This window comes from Lynx rufus, unplaced genomic scaffold, assembly GCF_022079265.1.
Source record: "Lynx rufus isolate CCGP_SWC_20201006 ecotype Redwood Valley unplaced genomic scaffold, mLynRuf1.p SCAF_15, whole genome shotgun sequence".
Taxonomy (NCBI): Eukaryota; Metazoa; Chordata; class Mammalia; order Carnivora; family Felidae; genus Lynx; species Lynx rufus.
The window spans coordinates 38,109,500-38,117,295 of NW_025814829.1; positions in this window are offsets into that span (position 1 = coordinate 38,109,500).

Genomic DNA, 7,796 nt, shown 5'->3' on the forward strand with positions numbered 1-7,796 from the left:
TTCTTCTTCTTTTACTCTCTTCCCTTGTGGTTTAATGGCTTTCTTCAGTGTTAAGCTTGGATTTCTATTTTTTGCTTATCTGTTATTGGAGTTTGACTTTTGGTTACCATTGGGTTCATATATAACATCTTACTTATATAGAAGTCTATGTTAATTCGATGGTTACTTAAGTTTGAACATATTCTAAAAGCACTACATTTTCCTTCCCGCTCCATGTTTTATGTATGTAAGGTCATATTTCACATGTTTTTATTTTGTGTATTCCTTGACTAATTTTTGTAGATATAATTTTATTATTTTTGTGTTTTAACCTCCATACTGGCTTTATAAGTGATTAATCTATCTTTACCAAATGTATGCTTTTAATTAAAAATTTTTCCTTTCATAATTTTCTTCTAGTTATGGCCTATTCTTTCCATTTAAGAATTTCTTTTAATATTTCTTGAGAGTCTGGGTTAGGAGTGATGAACTCCTTCACTTTTGGTTTGTCTGGGAAACTCTTTATCTCTCCTTATTCTGAATGATCTTGCTGGGTAGTATATTCTTGGTTGTATTTTGGGGTTTTTTTTAGCACTTTGAATATATCATGCCTCTTTTTTCTGGCCTGCAAAGTTTCTGCTGAAAGGTCAGCTAGTAGCCTTCTGGAGTTTCCATTGTGTGTAACTGTTTTCCTTTCTCTTGCAGTTTTTAAAATTCTCTCTTCATATTTACATTTTGCCATTTTAATTATTATGTGTCTTGGTGTGATCCTCCTTGGGTTCATTTTCTTTAAAACTTTCTATGGTTTCTGGACCTGGGTGCCTGTTTCTTTCCCCAGATTAGAAGAGTTTTCAGCTATTAAGTCTTCAGATAAGTTTTCTGACCCCTTATTTCTCTCTTCTACTTCTGGAATCCCTATAATAAAAATGTTATTATGCTTGATGATGTCACAGAGCTTCCTTAACATATTCTCATTTTTTATTCTGTTTTCTTTTTGTTGTTCTGCTTGTTTGCTTTCCCCTACCGTGTCTTCCAGATCACTGATCTGTTCTTCTGTAACCTGTAATCTACTATAGATCTTCTCTAGCATATTTTTCATTTCAGCTATTGAATTCTTCAGCTCTGACTGGTCCTTTTTCATTTTAATTATTTAATTTAATTTAATTTTAATAACTACTTAATTTAATTTCTGTCTCTTTGTTGAAGTTCTCATTGAGTTATCCACTTTTTTCTCAAGTCCAGTAAGTGTCTTTATGACTATTAATTTGAACTGTTTATCAGATATATTGCTTATCTCCATTTCATTTAGGAGTTTTTTTTGGTGTGGTTTTTCCTTGTTCATTCATTTTGGATATATTCCTCTGTCTCTTTTGTCTAATTCTTTGTGTTTATTTCTATCTATTAGGTCAGCTATGTCTTCTAGTCTTGAAAACAGTGGCTTTGTGTAGAAGAAGTCCTGTGGTGCCCTATAGCATAATTCCTCCCCCACCAAATCACCAGCTTCAGGTACTCCAGGGTGTCCCCTGGTTGGACTGGGTATGTCCTCTTGTTGTGGATGATCTTCAGTTGCCTTCAGTCCAGCCAGCTGCAATAACCCACTTTGCCTGCTGTGGGCATAGTGGACAGGGTTTACTCCTTGTTCTGTTCAGACACCTGCCTGTGGCCACTGCAAGCTTATTGGTGGGTGGGGCTAGCCGTGGGCCTATTTGTCTTGCAGTTCGTCTCTGCCATCGCTGCAGGCCCACCGAAGGGAGGGCTTTTCCCTGTGCAGCCAGCTAAGAGATCTGGCTGCAGAAATTGTCATGTGTGCTGACATGTGTTGCCCACTCCAACCTCATCTTCAGCCTCCCACCCCCGCCCCCAGGGCAAGAGTCATTTGAAGTGGTACCTGTCCAGGCCAGGTCTGTCTGGTATGTGGGGCAGGAGCCACTTTGCAGGGCCTTATACTGATTTGCATAAGTTTAAAAGCATATGATCTCCTTGTAACAGGACATTATTGGAAGCATTGTTTAGACTCAGATATAACCAGTTTTAAGGAACCAATGTTGACTTTATAGAGCCAATAAAGCCCCTTGGAGAAACAGCCTGATACATTGTTTATAGGATTCTTAGCAGCCTTACTAGGTAAGGAAACAAGATTACTTCCAAGCAAATGCAAGAACCTCTGAATATTTTGAGAACCACAAGAAGAGAGGAAGTAACACAAATCTATGTGTATTACAGGCAGTCTGATGGCAAGTATTTGGCCTTTTACCCTTAAGAGACTTAAAATTTCAATCTGCATATTTCCTATGAGAACTTCCAGCAAAGCAGTTATAAAAGAGTCTATCTCATCAATTGTTATTTTGTACTTATGTAAATGATCAGGTCAGGTTTATTAAAACTAAATTTATTTTGCAAAAAATGTTAATTTGGCTAGCTTTAAAAATGTGGTCACTTCAGGGTGCCTGGGTGGCTCAGCTGGTTAAATGTTTGACTTCAGCTCAGGTCATGATCTCACGGTTCATGAGTTCAAGCCCTGCATCAGGCTCTGTGCTGATAGTTCAGAGCCTGGAGCCTGCTTTGGATTCTGTCTCTCTCTCTCTCTCTCTCTCTCTCTCTCTCTCTCTCTGTTCCTTCTCTGCTTGCACTCTCTCTCTTTCTCAAAGATAAATAAATATTTTTTTTAAATGTGGTCACTTTAGAGAGAAAAATTATGTTTTAGTAACACCCCTTTGTGGATATTAGATTCTATTTCTATTAATCATCTTTGAGGTTCTGTAAATGAGACTAGATACTGAATTCTTTTATTTTCCTCCCGTGTCTGGCTACACAACTCTCAAAAATAACATTTTCCATTTTCTCCCATCGTTTCAACTTAGAATCATTGAGAACTAAAACTTCCCTTTTTCCTGAAGCCCTGCAAACTGAAAATGAATGACCTGATATAAACTTCAGGGAAATCCCCACAATAGCTTGAATATAGATAATCTTCATGCCTGTTGTTCTATAGGCCATTCAGAAATATCACCAGAGACCATCAAACTACAGGCAAATTTATAAGATTGACAGTGCCCACCCTCACTCTCTCTGAAGATGCTTTGAGCTGAACTTCTATACTGTTATTTGTGGATAGGCCCACATTCCACAAGCCTGGAAGGCCCTGGCCAGCCAGGTTCATAGTGCACATGTGTGGGCTATGCAGGCCAAGCTAGGCAGAGATCTGGAACAGGGCAATTGTTGAGAGAGGCTTGGTAACAGGAACCGGCTATTGGGAGTCCATGGTAGCTGCTTCAGTGCAAGGACCAACCTACACAAATACACATAAAGTTAAAGCTGGATGACTCTTTTTTTTTTTTTTAACATTTATTTATTTTTGAGACAGAGAGAGAGCATGAACAGGGGAGGGTCAGAGAAAGAGGGAGACACAGAATCTGAAACAGGCTCCAGGCTCTGTGCTGTCAGCACAGAGCCCTACGCGGGGCTCGAACCCACGGACTGTGAGATCATGACCTGAGCCGAAGTCGGACGCTTAACCGACTGAGCCACCCAGGCGCCCCAAAGCTGAATGACTCTTAATAGCCTTGCTAGGATTGGACCAGGAGGGCTGACCTGGGCATCCCCCCCGCCTCCATTCCCATTGGAGTTGTGATTGCTGGAGAAGTTCTGGACCTCATTAGGCAGCCAGCATGAAAAGGGAACTAATTGACACCAGTTTAAAGCTGCTGCCTCAGAAAGATTATGCAGAGAGGCCTTTCTTCACCCTAAGGTCATTTTGAAGGTTGAGGTTCAGCCAGAGCTCCACAGGCCTGGAGTTTCCCTTGCAGTCCAGAGTCAGGTGGTGCAGGAATGACTGTACATATGCATAGCATGAAGGTCAAGGTAGCTAGGGACCTGAAGCAAGGCTATGTTGGGTGAGGCCAGGTCACAGAAGCACTCTACTGGGGACACATGGCATCCTCCTAGTTCCAAGTTTTCCCTTGCACAAATGTGCATATTCACACTGAAGCAGAGCTGGAGAAATCTGGACCGCCTTGCCAGGTAGGGATGGGATGGCTGGCCAAGGTACCCTCCAATAATAGACTGAGGAAGGATCCCAGAAGTCTGGAGCAGCCTTGACTCTATCAAGAAGCCAGTCCAAAATGGAGGTTGACAGTCACTAGTTTAAACCTGCTACCTCAAATTCTGGGGGATTGGATTCTTTCCACTATGGAGGCCAAGTAGGTGGTTGTGAACAATCTGAGTTTCACTGCCCTGCAGGGCCCCTGCAGCCAAAAGCCTACTAACAAGATGTGGACTGCACATGCATGGAAGGTACAGGTCAGGGTACCCAGGGATATGGAACAGGGCAATGTACTGTGAAGCCAGGTCACAGCACAAGACTACTGGGGATACCTGGCATCTGCCTAATTCCAGCCCTAACCTATACCAATGCATATATTCCCCTGAAGGCAGAGCTGGAGAAACATGTACCACCTTGCTAGGGCTGGATTAGGTAGGCTGGCTGACATATTTTCCAGTGAGAGACTTCTGGGAGCCTTGATTGCCACAGAAGCCTGGGACCCAGCAAACAGTAAGTACACATGGGGACTGACTGTTGCCCATTCAATGGCCACCTCAGAGTGATTTTTAGGGGATGGGTTTTCTCTGTCCTTGAGGCAATGAGGTTGGGATGCTCAGGACCTACCTGAGCTCCACCGTCCTGGAGGTCCCCATCTGGCCCTGGGCAGCTGACAGGGTGTGGACTGCTGATGCCAAGCGATGCAGGTCAGGGTATCCGGGGACTGGGAACATGGCAATGTTGGTTGAGGCTGTGGCACAGGAATAGGCTTTGGAGGTACCGGGCATCTGCCCAATTTCAAGCCCTAACCTACACAGATGCACATATTCCCCCTGGAGGCTGTTTTGTTTAGGGAAGCAAATAATGCTCACAGACTGATTTGTCTTTGCCAACAATGTAATTTTTGTTTTTAATTTAAGTGTTATTTACTTTGAGAGAGTGAGCAAGAGAGAGCAGGGGAGGGGCAGAGAGAGAGGGAGAGAGAGAACCCCAAGCAGGCTCCATGCTGTCAGCACAGAGCCTGAGGCAGGCTGAAATCGAGAGTTGGACGCTTAACAAACTGAGCCACTCAGATGCCCTGCCAACAATGTATTCAAAGCTGGTTTACTGTGCAAACCTCACAAGCCAATAGCACACAGGACAATGTCTTTTAATAAGCTAATAAAGAAGTCTACTTCAAACCAATGTCAGTTGAATCACACTATTGTTCCAGGCAAGGAGAGATGGAAGCAGTCAAGTCCAAAGTTAGTTGATATGTACCTTTATCAGAGTTGGTACCTGGCAGAGACCGCTTACCCAACCAAGAACTGAAGTCCAGCCGCTGGTACAAAAGTAAACGTCCTGTGTTGCTAGAGCAGATTGCTAGGGGACAACTGTGCTAGTGTTAATGGGCAAAATGATCCTTGTGAGAGGTCTCTGTACAACTTTCTCCACTGCCTATGAAAGAGTTGCTTTTGCCAGGCAGGAGTTAATTGCCCCAAGGTCTTTAAGGGCTATCAGTTCAACACAGTGTAGTCTCGCCCTGACCAATGAATCCCAGATCATTCTCACAGACCCTCAGCGTTTATAGTCTATATGCCCCCTTGCCATAATTGTTTCTTTATGTTTTTATTAATAAGCCCCCCCACTACTGGACTCCCTCAGCAGCTGAGTTATTGAGTTATTTTCAGTGAGAACAGACATGCTAATAACATCCTGACTCCACATATTTTTTTCTTATATTGAAACAGCTTTGCTCCTAAAAACTTTTTTTTGTCTTTGTCATAAACAAGTGTATATGAAATCATATCAAACCAATATACAATATCCCGTCATTCCAAATCGCTCACATGCTAATTAATACTAAGGGTGTAATGCCCAATACAAATCTAAGCTCACAAAAATACCATTCCATCTTGATTCCACATCACTTATAATCTTAATCACAAACAGTCATATTTTGGGAGTATTTTTCCCTTGATGCACATTCTTTTACACCACAGTTTAATGACCAGTTTAAACAACCATATCAACATAAACATAATAAAGAACTCTTTAGCATGGTACCACATTAAAGACCAAACAACAAAAACTTAACCTTATTAAACCACTCAGTTTAACTTCTTGACAAATATATACCCAGGTAGAGACCATTTTTATAATGCTCCAGGTTATAAGCTTGCATAGCATTATTAAACACACATTCAATTGTGAACATCAGAATTCAGGGATGTCATTATTTTAGGGATGGATGTTTTGTTCTCTTTTCAATTCCTGCAAAGTTATTTTGACTTTATTCGTGTCGTCTTCCAAATGTGCCTAAGTTGTCCTAAGTTTTCTTGTCCTAAGTTTTCTTTCTCCAGTTATTTTAATAGTTCCTTTACCTTCTGTTGATCTGGAATAACACATTTTTCTTTTTACTGTAGGATCCATTACCTGTTTTAGTTTTACACATCCCATCATGTGTTCCTTATTTTTCCCTTGACTCTAATAGGTTAGGATGAGGCTTGGCTTAGTGCATACTATCCCAGTCAGCTTCCCATAGTATATGTAACTGATTGAGGGACCATCATGGCCATAGTCATAGGTACTTCTACCATAGGTATATCCACTGTCTAATAAAGGTACTTTGGTTCCATTCCAACAACAACTTAGGAACATGTTTTTCTTTTATCATAAGGAAGCTGTCTGTGGCCTGTAAGCTCTACTCTCCCTGTTGATATTGCGGAATGGCAAAAGTGTGGACCCCAATATCATGGGATTCTTTTTTCCTTTAATGATGTAAAAATTTTTGCTTCTAATTTTCAGTTGCCCAAGAAATCACAGCCATTAGGGTATGTGATATCTACTTTACTTCTGGTTGGGTTGTCTGTTATCTCAGATGACCAGTATTGCCCCAAGATTATAGCTGTTCTAAGAGTAGTCCACACATTAACAAAATTTAATTGCAACAATTGACAATCTATAGAGAAACATATTTTGTCTTTTTTCACTGAAGGATAGTTAACATACAATGTTATTAGTTTCAGATGTACAACATAGTGATTCAACAATACATTCTATGCTCACAATAAGTATAGTTGTGATCTGTCGTACGTTATTACAATATTATTGACTATATTCCCTAGGCTGCACTTGTCATCTCTGTGCCTTATTTAATAACTGGAAGTTTGTACCTATTTATCTCTTTCACCTATTTCGCCCATCCTCATTTTATTCTCCATATTTATGATTCTATTTCTTTTCTGTTTGTACATTTGTTTTGTTTTTTGATTCCACAAAAATTGAAGTCATATATTTTTTTCCTTTTATTTCCCTTAGCATAATACCCTCTAGATCCATCCATATTGTCACAAATGGCAAGATCTCATATTTTATAACTGAGTAGTATTCCGTCATTATGTACATATACCAACTTTTTAATCTATTTATCTATCAGTAGGCACTTAGTTTACTTCCATATCTCAGTTATTGTAAATAATGCTGCAATAAACCTAGAGGTGCATATATCTTTTCAAATTAGTGTTCTTATGGGGAGGGTGGTAAATACCCAGTAGTGGAATTACTGAACCATATGGTAATTCTATTTTCAATTTTTTTTTAGGAAACTCCATACTGTTTTCCATTGTGGTTGCACCAATTTATATTCCTACCAATAGTGCACAAGTGTTCCCTTTTTCTCATATCCTCTCTAATACTACTTTCTTGTCTTTTTGATACTAGACATCCTGATAAATGTAAGGTGATATCTCATTATGGTTTATTTTGCATTTTCTTTTCTTTTTTTGTAAATAGCCCT